This window comes from Hibiscus syriacus, unplaced genomic scaffold (assembly GCF_006381635.1).
Source record: "Hibiscus syriacus cultivar Baekdansim isolate YM2019G1 unplaced genomic scaffold, ASM638163v2 tig00005401_pilon, whole genome shotgun sequence".
Classification (NCBI taxonomy): Eukaryota; Viridiplantae; Streptophyta; class Magnoliopsida; order Malvales; family Malvaceae; genus Hibiscus; species Hibiscus syriacus.
This window is the reverse complement of record NW_024062055.1, coordinates 69,179-84,725: the sequence shown is the minus strand read 5'-3', so window position 1 is coordinate 84,725 and position 15,547 is coordinate 69,179.

Below are 15,547 nucleotides of genomic sequence, written 5' to 3'. Positions count from 1 at the left end.
GAACCAGTAAAGCCACTATGCTGTAACAAATCACCAATATATTTTTGTTGACTCAACACAATATTGCATGCCTCATAACAAACCTCAACCCCCAAAAAATATCTCAAAGAACCAAGACCCTTCAACGAAAACTGTTTGTTCAACTTGTTAATAACTAGTTGCACTTCATCAGGTTTATTTCCAGTGAGAATAATATCGTCAACATATACCAACAAATATATAACACTGGAAGTTGACTTGTGAACATAAAGGGATAATTCAAATTTTTCTAAAACAAAACCCTCAAACTCCAAATACATACAGAATCGCTCAAATCAAGCTCTAAGAGCTTGCTTAAGCCCATAAATGGCCTTGTGAAGTTTACAAACAATGTTACCATCACCTTCCTTGTAACATGGTGATTTAATCATGTACACTTCCTCAGTAAGAATCCCATTTAAAAAAGCGTTATTAATATCAACTTATCGTAACTTTCAACCACGAGTCAGAGCAAGCAAAAGAATAATCCGTACTATGGAATGCTTAACTACAAGACTGAAAACTTCATGAAAATCAACACTAGGTTACTGAAGAAAGCCCTTTGCCACAAGACGAGCTTTATTCCTCGCTACTGAGTCATCGACATTTCATTTCACCTTAAACAACCACTTGCAAGTGACTGCTCGCCTATTAGTAGGAAGAAGAACAAGCGACCAAGTTTTGTTCTGAACCAAAGCATCATATTTTGCTTGCGCAGCAGCCTTCCAATGATGATACATTAAAGCCTCATTTATATTGCGAGGCTCTCGATCAGATCTAGCAACCTGAAATATTTTTGGTTTCCAAATCCCTCGTTTACTTCTGGTAATCATATGATGAACATTAAGATTTGTATCACTTAAAATATGTACATTGTCCATTGAAGCAACTGGCTCAGGCATGACTTCACGTGAATAAAACTCTCTATCAACTCTAATCAAAACCACCTCATTCTCTTTTGATACAGTAGGCACTCTGTCCAATGCAATCACGTCACTTCTAGAACCATGTTCCTCCTCTTGCATGAATACTTCATTTACATCATTAGTCAACTCATTAACACTAGTAGTAGTCAACCCTTGATCAGTTACAACATTAGGGGTAGGTAAAACCACTATTCATTAGCATTACAAACACCTTGAACTGGAGTCAAATGCACAACATCAGCACCTCTGTCAACCAGAGACTGATCTTGTGAAACAACAACCACATGCAACACTCCATTGAAAACTCCACGAAGCATCACCATGCTTATCAACAACCTTGTAAACACTATAGGGAAACATTGTCTCATCAAAAATTACATGGTGAGATAAAAATATTCGACCATTCTCATCCAAGCATTTATAACCCTTATAAGATGAGTTGTACCCGAGAGACACACATTGCCGATATCGAAACTTCAGCTTGTGCCTATTAAAAGGCCTTAGGAACGGAAAGCATGCACAATCAAACACTCTGAAACCAGAATAATCAGGTGATGTTTGATAGAGTATCTCAAAAAGGGAGTTACCAGCTAGAACATCAGTTGGTAATCGATTTATCAAATAAATAGCTGTTGTAAATGCATGGCTCCAAAACTTCAGAGGAAAATTTTCTTGAGCCAACAAAGTCAATCCCATTTCACCCACATGTATGTGTTTTCACTCTGCCTTTCCATTCTGCTCTGATGTATTTGAACATGAAAGTCGATGTTGAATTCCATGAGTAAGAAACAACGCAAGAAGTGTTGATATTCACCACCACCATCACTTTGCACAACCTTGATTTTCTGTCCAAACTGAACTTCAACCATTTTATAAAAATTAACAAAACATTGCCCCACTTTAAATTTACGCTTAAGAAAATAGAGCCAAGTATGTGTGCTAAAAATGTCAATAAAAGACACATAATATATATAACCATCATAATAAGTAAAAGGTGTTGGTCCCTACACATCCGAGACAACTAATTGAAATTGAGTTGTATATTCAATCAATGAACTAAAAAACGACAGCTTGTGAGCTTTGCCTTGCAAACAAGCAGTACAAACTTGAGACAAATTATTGGCATCAGAAAACACATTACATGATTTCATAACAGCCTTCACAGTCTTAACAGAAGAATGGCCTAAAAGTCTATGCCAAAAGTCCAAAAGATCTTGCGATTTTGACATATTATTCACAAGACATCGAGGTTCCTTTTCAACACAAAGAAGTAACTGGTACAACCCTTCATCTGTGAGCTTCCCTTGCAACAGAATGATCCTAGTCTGAGCATCCTTCACTCAATATTCAAATGGGTGAAACTCAAGAAACACGTTATTATCACATGTAAATTGAGAGACGAACAACAACTTCTTCTTAATATCAGGAACATGAAGTATATTTTGCAAGATCAAAGGCTTGAAACTAGACTGCAAGCAACCTTGACCAATATGAGTGATCGAAACACCCTTACCATTACCCATGAGAAGGGTATTATTACCTGTATAGGCAGTACCTGAGTCAAATACTAAAAGATCATTTGAAACATGATGAGTGGCACTAGTATCAGGATACCAAAGAGCATTAGCAGTAGTAAACTGAGTTGACACACTTGAAGAAGCACCAGGTAAGGCAGAAACAAATATTGTTGATGACACATTTAGAGTGGATAAACTAAATCGAGTATCAGCAGGCAAAGATCCAAACGAGGAATAAGAAAACCCATGATAAAACGGAGTTGACATCCCTGGAACTCCAGGATATGGAGAAGGTGGATATACCAAACAAGATAGATAAGTAGAATAAGAAATAGCCACAAAATAGGTGTAAGCTTGCACTCTAGCAGAAGACGAGTGACTATCATCATTTGAACTCGATTATCACTTCCGAGCATCACCATTCAGAGCCTCACTAGTAGTGACTCCAGTAAATTCCTTATTAAATCGATGATAGAACTTTTGAACAGTATGACCAAACTTACCGCACAACTGATATTGAGGTCGATTTAAGCCACTAAATCTTCCTCGACCTCGCCCACGATAATCATTACCTTGTTTCCCTCTTATCTAAGAAGATTGTTTCTCAGGCATATCTCCTTCAAGAAAAATCTTTACAGGTACATCACCAACACGAGTATCGCTCGAACGAACTGTCATATTAGCTAAAATACCATCACTAAGAAAAAGCTTTTGCCGAGCTTCAAAATCAAGAAGCGTCTCAGTGAGCACATCTAACGATAAAACTTCACGAGATACAATAGCAATAATAGACTCAAACTCCATGGACAACCCAGCAAGCACAACACTAACATACTCATGCTCAGTAACAACACAGCCAGCTGCATTCAACATATCACATATAGACTTTACCTTTGCTAAATACTCACTTACAGACGATCCAACCTTTCGTTGAGAGTGAAAATTATGTCTAAGTGTAGAAATTTTAGCACTAGATCTAGCTCCAAACAATCGTGCTATCGCATTCCAAATAGTAAGCGAAGACATAAGCCCTGTAAGATGAGGTAAAACATCCACACTAACCGTTTTCAATAACCAAGACGCTATCAATTTATGTTGTTGTCAATACACGACAAAGGCTGGATTTTCCTCAACTTGACCAAACTTATTTGTAATCTACTCACTCGGAACAACACTATCAGGAATAATATATTTCATTAAACCATAACCATCAAGAATAAGAGACACTTGATGCTTCCAAAGTAAATAGGTATTTTCAGCAAGTTTAAATGTGTCATGTTTAGGAATATGTTGAACACTGAAGAAACTATGAAGAAAAACTGAGGAATTCACAGGGGAATTCACCAGAGAGACAGCCTGCGGATCAGCCATGACTCTCACCACAACAAAAACAAACCAGAAGCAACAGACCTGATCTGATGCATCTTGCTCAGGCACCAAAACAAAACCTATAGTAGAGGAGAACCACGCAGCGAAAAGAAAACCTCCAGGATATGGTGAATGATACCATGTTAAGATAGTCAAACAACTATTATGTAAACATTCTTGATAAAGAAAGAAAGGAAAGAAAATCTCATAGTCATTTTTATTAGAATGAAAAGCTTATATACAAGGGGTGCTTATATATAAGGTTGAACAACCGACTCTAACCACCTCTTTTACCAACTTTGCAAGCAACTCTGTAACATACTCTTAACAGAATCTTAACAAATTCATGCAATGCAATGCACAACATTCTTCAACATCCACTCTACTTGACAACTCATAACAAACACATCAAAGACCTATATTTTTCAACAACACCAACCCAACACACACCAATACTAGCAATAATAAAACATAAACCAATCCAAAACAAGACACAAAAAGATTACCAAAATGCCTTGCCCAATCCTACTTTTAAGAGAAACGATAGCATCGAGACATCTACCAAAATCAAGAACCGAAGGGCACACTAATGGCCACTTGCTTTTGCACCAGAAACCTATCCTCATAATGGCTATCTCAAAACACTTTATCTTCGCACCATCTTTTCTCATTAAACACCATATCGTTTCGACTCAAACATATGGTCCAAATCAACCCAAAAAAAGCCATGTGCCAAACCGCTTTATAAGACCCTTTAACAAGAAGCGATTTAGCATTACCTGGACAAACCATATTTAGCTTCCAATGCCCACACCACCTTACCTAAATCCTCCAAACCTTTTCGTAGTGGCAGAATAAATGATTAATCATTTCAATTTCCTTGTTGCATAACACACATACAGGTGAACCCACAGACCCTACACCCCTTTTACCAAGCTCCACATGGGTCATGATTCTTTCTAAAATTATCTTTCATACAAAGGCTTCGACCTTTGGCGGCACCAAATTAGCCCAAACTAGCGACCAAACAGGATCATCAGCACCCCGCCATCCGAAGCCAGCACACAGTAACTCCTCGAACAATACAGACCTCCTGACGTAAAACCCCAATCCAAACGGTCTACCTCACTACAACCAAGCACTGCAAAACTAATAGTACTTAGAAAATCATTTTATACATTAATCTCCCACTCGAAAAGCGGTCTCCTCAACTCAACAGTCCAGCTCCAAACTTCATTTACCTTCTTCCCAAAATCAGAGATTTTATCAGATTTTTTAATGGCGACATTGAAAATCCTTGGAAACGGTAGGCGAAACAAAGGGAATTTTGTCCACTTATCCTCGTAGAACTCTATCGATCTCCTATCGCCAGTAATAATTTTAACATTGCGCGAAAAAATATTATCCTCCTTACTCAGAGAAGTGATGTTACACCAAACCCACAAAGCTTTAGATGCTTGAACCAAAATCGGAGGTAAAGAACTCTGATCAAGATCGTATTTAGAATATATAACTTTCCTCCAAAGGCACTCAGGTTCTCGATCGTACCTCCAGAGCCACTTATTCAACAATGATCTATTCATTAGAGTTCAATCAAAGAAACTTAACTCATCTTGAGATTTAATTTTGCAAATCCTATCCCACTTTACCCAATGAATACCCTCCCATCTTCTGCTCCCCAAAAGAATCTTGCAATGACTTTATTTAGCTCACCGACCAATGCACTTGGCATCTGAAATAAAGATAAGTAATACACAAGAAGATTTGATAATATCGAATTCATCAGAGTTATTCGACCACCGAAGGATAATAATTTCCTCTTCCAACTAGCAAGTCTACATTAAAATTTCTAAACAACAAGCTTCTGCACTTCAGCCGAGTTCCTACGCTGCCCCAAGGGAAGGCCCAAATACATCGTAGGAAATTTATTCCAATCGCACTTAACTTTATCAACCCATTTGAATATACATGAACATCAACATTCACCACAAATAACTTTGATTTACCAGCATTTAGGCTAAGGCCATACGCCACTTTAAAAACTCTTAGCAACCTCTTACTATTTCTGATTGACTTCACCTTAGTATCGAAAAAAATAATCAGATCATATGCAAAATGAATATGGGACATACATACCCCAATTCTACCTATCGACATAGGAAATTAACTCCAATGCAACAACTTTACGGATTAACCCACTTAAAGCTTCCCTCGCCAGATTGAATAGCATATTGGACAAGGGACAACCCTGTCGCAATCCTCTCTTGATATTAAACTTTTTCAATGGGACCCGTTGACGAATTTGTAAAATTTTAAGACGAAACGAGAGTATAAAATTCTAACAAGATAAAATTAAATTATTAATAAAAAATATAAAAAAAATTAAAATATATAATAATTTAGAATTTTCAGGGTAACGGCTACCTTTCCTCAAGCCATCCCTAATTGTACCTTCGTAAAGGAAGTAAATCTTGGCCTTTCTGATCAAGGACGAATCAAATACCCTTCATTATTTTTCAATCAATAATTTCCAAGTTGCTTTAACCTTTCTACCTCAGGACAATTCTCACTTCGATTATTTTATTATTTTTAATCAGCTTGACTCTTTTAACCTTTATTTTTTTAAAAATTTATTACACCCAATCAGAATTTATCATTTGACATTTTTAAAAAAAATAAAAAATAGTTAAAAATTTAAATCAAGTCATAAAATGTAAAAAATCATAATTTACTGTTTTTTATATATATTATAATTATGCTTAATATTTTAAAATAATATAAATTCATAAAAATAAAAAACTCTAAATTTTAATAAATATAAAAACGTTTTGAGTTATTTTATTAAATTATGTTATGAATATATATTGTTTATTGAATGTGAATGTCTATCTTTATATATAAGATATGATTATTATCAATTCTTAATATGTATTAGTATTAGAGTTATATATATTACATCTACTGAGCAAATATATTTGACCGGTTAATTAAGTTGTACATCTTTATTTTCTTATATTTCCTTAGGTCATGGGTTATAGACCAATAAAAACACTCCCATTTCTTTTCCTAGAGCCCTCATTCCCCTCATCTCTAGATAAGATTAGTATTATATTTAAAATTTATCAAAAAAATAAATAAATAAGATCTACTATTATGACTATAAATATAAAGGATGAAAAAGTGTCTCTGCACGTTTCAGATTGAGAAAACTGTTAGGTATGGCTCATAAATATACCAGTAAAGAGGACAGGAGATGGAGCGGAGTGAGCGAAGCGAACGCAGACCTAAAATAGAGATGTACCAGGGTTGATTTTGTAATTATGTACCAGGGTTTTCTATTATAAATAGAGATGTAACCTAGACCTAAAATATCATTGAATAAAACTTCTAGCGCCGCCTAGGCACCGAGGACGTAAGCACATTGCCGAACCTCGTAAAATTCTCGTGTTCTTTCGTTTTCTTTACCCGTTTTCGTCAACAATTGGTATCAGATGTCAGGAGCAAAATTCGAAGTCGCGAAATTCGATGGTCAGGGTAACTTCGGATTATGGCAAACGAGGGTGAAGGATCTATTGGCGCAGTAAGGGATCTTGAAGGCTTTGCGACCTATAAAGCCGGCGTCGATGGATGAGGAAGATTGGGAAGAATTGCAGCAGCGAGCGGCAGGAACCATACGATTATGCCTGGCGGACGAGGTCATGTATCACGTCATGCATCTATCGTCTCCAGACGAAATTTGGAGGAAGTTGGAAAGTCAGTTTATGTCCAAATCCTTAACGACAAAACTGTATCTGAAGCAGCGGCTGTATGGGCTGAAGATGTAGGACGATCACGATTTGGCGCAACACGTGAATGTCTTCAATCAAATCGTTTCTGATCTGGCTCGGCTTGATGTGAAAATTGAGGATGAAGACAGAGCGATGATTCTGTTGTGTTCGTTGCCTTCCTCTTACGAACACATGGTGACTACTATTACATATGGGAAAGAGACTATCAACGTTGAGGAGATTACTGCAGCCTTGTTGGCTCACAACCAGCGGAAGCAGAATGCAGGGGAAAGCTCTCAAGCCGATAGCTTATATGTCAAGGGTAATCGAGATCGTGGACGGAAGCCAGAGAAGGCAGGGTCCGGGAAGCGGAATTCCAGATCCAAATCCAGGGATAAGAAGACGATTCACTGTTACAAGTGCAAGGAGGCGGGACATATGAAGCGAGACTGTCCGAAGTTGAAAAAGCAGACTGATGAGAAGCGTGATGGCTCATCCAAGTCTGTGAACGTGGTCGAGGATGATACTTCTGATTGCAGTGAGGGTGATATGCTTTCTATTTCAACGACACAATTGACGGATGCTTGGATTCTTGATTCTGGATGTTCTTATCACATCACGCCAAATAGGGAATGGTTTTCGACATACAGGCCGGTTAATTCTGGTTCGGTTTATTTGGGTGATGATCGATGTTGCAATATTGTTGGTATTGGTGATGTCAGAATTAAGATGCACGATGGCTCCGTTCGGACGTTGAGTGGTGTTCGACATATCCCAGACTTGAAGAAGAATTTGATTTCCTTGGGCACTTTGCACAAGAATGGTTTTATCCCTAAGGCTGACGAGGATAGGGAAACCATTCGGATTGTTAAAGGAGCATTGACTGTGATGAAAGGCAAGATGACTGCAGGGAATATCTACAGATTGTTAGGGAGTACCGTTGCAGGTGGAGTTCACTCTGTTGAGTCCTGTGATGATACGACAAAATTGTGGCATATGCGCCTTGCTCATCTTAGTGAACGTGGTATGGCAGAATTACACAAGAGAAACTTGTTGCATGGTGTCAAAAGCTGTAAGCTCGATTTTTGCAAGTATTGTGTTCTTGGTAAACAGACTAAAGTCCGTTTCAAGACTGCGAAGCACACAACTCAAGGGATTCTTGATTATGTGCATTCTGATGTATGGGGGCCTTCCACGACATCGTCTTTGGGTGGATCTAGGTACTATGTTACTTTTATTGATGATTTTTCACGGAAAGTTTAAGTGTATTTTTTGAAACAGAAATCTGAAGTATTTGAGAAGTTCAAGCTGTGGAAAGCTGAGGTAGAAAACCAAACAGGACGAAAAATCAAGTGTTTGTGGTCTGACAATGGTACGGAGTACACAGATTCACAGTTCCTACAATTCTGTAAGGAGCATGGGATTCAGAGGCATTTTACAGTGCGCAAGACACCACAACAGAATGGTGTTGCGGAACGAATGAACAGGTCGTTGAATGAAAGAGCCAGATGTTTGCGGTTGAATGCGGGGCTTCCCAAACACTTCTGGGCTGAGGCTGTTAACATGGCGTGTTACCTTATCAACAGATCGCCAAGGGCATCGCTGGCTGGGAAAGTTGCAGAAGAGGTATGGACTGGTCATGATGTTAGTTTTGATAACTTACGGATTTTTGGTTGTCCTGCTTATGTGCATGTACCTGCTGATGAGAGATCCAAACTTGATGCAAAATCGAAGGAGTGCATTTTTCTGGGTTACAAGAAAGGTGTCAAAGGATTCAAGTTCTGGGATCCAGTTGCGAAGAAAGTTGTGATTAGTAGAGATGTCGTTTTTGATGAACAGTCTATGTTGCAGCAGAAGCAAGACACGACAGTGGTAGATTTCGAGCAGTTTCCAGTTGAGAAACCAGAAACTTCTCAACCGACTTCTGGTGGTTCCACTACGGATGATTTGCAGGATTATAGTCTCGCCAGAGACAGGGTGAGACAGACGAATATAAAGCCTCCGAACAGATTGGGTTTTGAAGACTTGGTATCTTTTGCACTTACTGTTAGCAGTGATGATCCAGTTACTTTTCATGATGCCGTTACTAGTCAGGAAAACGACAAGTGGATGGCAGCCATGGTTGAGGAGATGGAGTCTTTGAATCATAATCGCACATGGGAGTTAGTTCCCCTTCCTGAGGGTAAGAAGCCGATTGGTTGCAAATGGGTGTATAAGAAGAAACCAGCAGTAACAGAAAAAGAGGGGGAGAAGTTCAAGGCTCGTTTGGTAGCGAAGGGTTTTTCACAGCAGAAAGGAGTTGATTATGATGAAATCTTTTCTCCTGTGGTCAGGCACACTTCAATCCGAGCAGTACTTGCATTGGTGGCTAGTTGGGATTTGCATTTAGAGCAGATGGATGTTAAAACTGCTTTTTTGCATGGTGATTTAGAGGAGCATATCTACATGCGGCAACCTGAAGGTTTCACTCAACCTGGAAACGAGCATTTAGTTTGCAGATTGAAGAAATCTTTGTACGGGTTAAAACAGTCTCCGAGACAGTGGTATAAACGGTTTGACTCCTATATGATCAAGATTGGCTACAACCGATGTGAGTATGATTGTTGTGTCTATGTTAAGAGCCTTGATGATGGTTCTTTTATTTTTCTATTACTGTATGTTGATGATATGTTGATTGCTGCGAAGAACATGGATGATGTTATCGGTTTGAAAACTTTATTGAGTCAGGAATTTGATATGAAAGATTTAGGTGCTGCAAAGAAAATTCTTGGAATGGAAATTTGCAGGGACAGAGACTCAAGGAAACTGCGGCTATCTCAACGGGGTTATGTTGAAAAAATGCTAGAAAGGTTTGCGATGAGCAGCGCGAAACCAGTTAGCACTCCATTGGCGAATCACTTTAAGCTCTCATCAGAACAGTGCCCTAAGACAGATAAGGAAGCTGAAAATATGACAAAGGTTCCGTATTCTAATGCTGTTGGCTGCTTGATGTATGCGATGGTATGTACTCGTCCTGATTTAGCTCATGCTGTTAGTCAAGTTTGTAAGTACATGTCTAAACCTGGTAAGCAACATTGGGATGCAGTCAAGTGGATCTTTCGGTACTTAAAGGGTACTGTGGGACATGGAATTGTTTTTGGGAGTCAGCGGGATAATCCTTTGATTGTAGGATATGTGGATTCAGATTATGCAGGTGACTTGGATAATAGAAGATCTACGACAGGGTATGTGTTTACTCTTGGTGGAGGGCCTATTTGCTGGAAGTCTACTGTTCAATCTGTCGTGGCACTATCTACAACTGAAGTTGAATACATGGCAGCGGCTGAAGCTGCAAAAGAAGCTTTATGGCTTACTGGTTTAGTGAAGGAGTTGGGTGTTCAACAAGGTGGAGTTCAGTTGCTTTGTGATAATCAAAGTGCTATTCACTTGGCTAAGAATCAGGTGTATCGTGCTAGAACTAAACATATTGATGTAAGGTTCCACAAGATCAGAGAGTTGATTGCATCTGGAGAGGTTTTGTTTCAGAAGGTACATACTGATGAGAATGCCGCTGATATGTTCACCAAGCCAGTTACGACAGACAAGTTCAAGCATTGCTTGGACTTGTTGAATGTTTCGAGTTGTTAAAGAAGCAAGGTAACCCAACCCACATTGAAGTTTCCAAGGGGCAGGATATTCGCCAAGGTGGAGATTTGTTAGGTATGGCTCATAAATAGAGATGTAACCTAGACCTAAAATATCATTGAATAAAACTTCTAGCGCCGCCTAGGCACCGATGACGTAAGCACATTGCCGAACCTCGTAAAATTCTCGTGTTCTTTCGTTTTCTTTACCCGTTTTCATCAACAAAAACAATACAAAATTCTCTCTTATTTCTCGTACGTCTTGTTCTTAAAGAAATTTTAATGTGAAAATATAAAAATATATAAAATTTAATATCGAGTTTTGTCTCTTCATAATTCGAGGTAATTCATCCGGCTCTCATATACTCGTTTTCTTATTTTTTTAAAGAAATTTTATTGTGAAAAAATAAAAATCATAATATATATATGATTTATTACACTTTATTTCAATTGAGAGAGAGGAAATTAGGGTTTTCGGCCTTGCTGAAACTGATTGATTGGGCTTAACCAGAAAGGTTTTCGCCTTCTCCTTGGGTACTTTTTCTTAGCCCATTTTAATTAATTTTAGGCCTTTGGAAATTGAATAGTAATCGTTTAGGACAGAATTATGAAATATCCTTTTATATATATATATATACGCTTCACTTTTTATGTTAATAATTTTGTCGTGCAAACATAAAATTGTTAAAAAGATACAATTGAATATCTAATTCTCTCATAATTTTTTTTATTGGTAAGTAGTTCATCTTATTTTCTTTTTGTCTTTGTTGATCAGCGACGACATCAATTTTAATATTAACTGCTGATCGTCAGTATTAGTTATTATCCTTTTATTTTCTCTTTTTTTATTTTCAATAAGTATGCATGTATGACACGTTTTCTTTTTTTCGGTTATTTTTGTCGTTGTTTTCACTTATCTTTTTATAAGGGTTGATTAAACATTGTCATGACTGATCAAGATAGCGTTTATTTGTTATATTGTTGATCTTCCCTTCTTTCGACCCTCGAATTGGATTTGGATACCCGTTATTCTTTCGTAGATAATTTTTCACGTCACTCGAGTCTAATTTACAGTTTATCGGTGGTCTTTCAGTATCTTGATCCCATTTTGTGGTTCGTTTACCGATGCAATCAAATATGTTTGTATCTATCTTTATTTGAGTTTTCCTAGTTATTTTTTAATCTTTCCTTGTATGGTCCTTTTGTGATTTTAAATTACTAGTTTTATTTCAATGATTATAGGAAATTATCCTAATTATATGCTTAATTTACGATTATTATTGTAAATATTTATTGTAATTTAGGATATTTCTTATTTAGAATAAAATATATGATTTATTTAAAAAATATTTTTAAAAATATTGTAAGAAGTATTATGAGCTAATACATTATTTTTTTGAGCAAAATGATAAACTATTAATGAAAAATTATAAGTCTTATCTTATTAGCTCTTGTCGAAACATTTTTTTCTCAAAAAGTGAGATTTTAAAAACTACGGATTTTTAATTATCTCTTTCAAATGATTTTTAATTTAAAAATAAATGTGATTTAAAAAACCTCTCGTTTCGAAAAATTTGGGATTCTTTAAAAATAAAAACATATGGTTCGAGGAGTCGCCACCAATCTTTGATTAGGGTGTGATTGGGCACCCAAAAAACGTTTTGTCATTTTAAATAAAAATTAATTTTAATTAAAACAACAAATTGAGGTATGCGTTACCAAAAATGAATTCAGGAGTCGATTACGTGTGGGGGAAGGATTAGCACCCCCACAACGCCCTAAATCGGTACTTAATCAATTAATTAACGTCTTTGCAATGAATTTTACAAATTCGAATTTAATTTAATTTTTGATCCCGTAAAATAACAACAATGTGAATTTTACAATATTCAAAAGCACCCAAAATATATTGAATTAAAATTACCGAGTCATTTTAGAAAGATAAAGAATGTTCGATTATTTAAAAATATCAAGACCAGATCTTATATAAGTTGTAACAACATTTTCTCGAAAAATTTAAATAAACGAACATTTCTTTTTCTTTCGTTCCCAAATTTTAGGTGACGAATCGATTTTTTTAGGTTTCACTTTCGGGATACGCTTTTAATTTAAAATGGTCAAAACGGCCCTCTAATCAGTTAAGACAAGCCACTCAAGACAATTTTAAATTAAAAGGGTATTATCCTTAGTCCGATTATGTATTTATAAGTCGAGTTATGCACATGAGGCTATCATGCAAATTATGCAAAAAGGATGTCATGCAAAAATTAATTTAAAAAAATGTCATATATTTGAATAAATGCTTGAACCTAAAAAAAACATTGAAAAGCATACATGCACATGTTAATATTAATATATACATATCTACTTTATAAACATGCTAGTGAATTCTCAATATTCTAAAATGATTAAACCTACACCTCAATTACCATCAAATGAGCATTTCACGTACATAAAATATAAACATCAATAATTATGAACCAAACAAAATATATTGTATATAATCCATGCTCATGGGTATCCAATACTACCATTGAGTATAAAAACAACAACTATTAAAACTAGGCATACAAAGTGTAAGTCAGTCGGTAGATTAAACAAGTTGGTTATGGGGTTAAATAATCAAGTAAAAAAATTATAGGTTAAGTGTGAAAACAATCATAAAATGAGGGTAACAAAAATTGAGGACTAAAAAGAAAGTCGCTTAAAAATATGAAGGCTAAATTAAAAAACGTAAAAGACTGATTTAAGGACCAAAACACAACATGTGAAACGATAATGGACTATGCATATAATTACTCCACTTACCAGACGCGGGCTCACCTAAGGCTAAACGTTGTTGTTTCAATGAATTTATATATATATATATTATTTTAGATAACAATTTGCCCTAAAGCCCATTTGGTCTCCTCTTCTCTTTTTTACTTAGCCGTAACCTCTCTCATTCTTCTAAAAAAAACAATCCCAGTAATCAAAACCTAAGCTAACCTCTCCAAATCTCTCATAACCAAACCCTTAACATCTTCTTTCTTCACTTTTCTCTCACTCATCTCATGCACAACCGAGATTCCATCACTCTGGAGAGAACCTGTTGAAAACATTTTGATATTTCGATATAACAAATTAAGATAAATGAATTTTAAGATTTTCCAAAAGATTTTCTAAGTATATTCGATATAATTATTCGAATATCAAAATATTACTCCAAATCTTTCAAATGTCATTTTTAATCCTTACTCAAGTGTAAAATTAAGTTTTAAACTTAAAATAATTTCAAAACAATTTTACAAAATATTTCGAACCATTTCAAAGCCAAAAATTCCATATTGCTCAAAGGAAACCGATTCTTCCCACGCTCCAAGCTGTTTTATTAATTGATTTCACACTAAAACGGCTCTATTGACTCCACTAATCATCCCCAACGTTCAGAATCATTTGAAGGTGTATTTAAACAAGCTTAGAAGCCATTGATCAAAAACAAGAAACAATAATTATCAAGAATTGAGAGAGAATCAAAGAGAAAGCATCAAACTCATTGTTTGAGCACTTCAAGCCTATTTTTTCATTCAATATTCATTGTGCTTTCAAGAACACCATTTGTGATGTATTGTATTTATCCTTGAGTGTTCTTTCTTTGTTCTAGAATTGTGCAAACAATCTACCTTGTGAGGTTTTTCTTGTAAGTTTGCAAATTTGTGTATTTCTCTTTGAAAAAGAGTGTGCTCAAGAATTTGGGGTGTAATTCTTAAGGGAGTTGTAAGGTTACTCTTTGTCCTTAAAAGAAAGAACAAATTAGTGAATTTGATGGAAAATCCTTAGTGTGGATAACTAAGGTAGTGGACGTAGACTTTGGTTGAGAAAGTTGAACCACTCTAAATCGTTGTGCAAATATTTTCAATTTTCTGCAAAAGCTTCCACCAAAATTTTTATTACCAATTCACCCCCTCTTGGCCAATTCCATTGATCGATTAACTAAACAGAACCCAAACCCAACAAGGTAAGAAAAATCGAAACTATATTTTTATTCTTTATACTCTAGAAAAATAAAGGAGATAACCCCTATTTGGTGTAGGACCCTTTTGATCGCTCGAGCCTCTCCCCTCCGATGGTCTCAACTCCGGCGACCGACACTTAACTAGGTAATCAACCCCTCTCTTCTTATTTTATTCACTCATATTTCACTATTAAACATACATAAAAGCACTGGAAAGTAAAAAAAATGCAATACAAAAAATACCTCAATAAATTTGTATTGCTTCGACAATGGTATGAAAATCCCATGTTACACTGCTTGCTCTTTGAATACGGGAAAAGGAATGATGTTTACA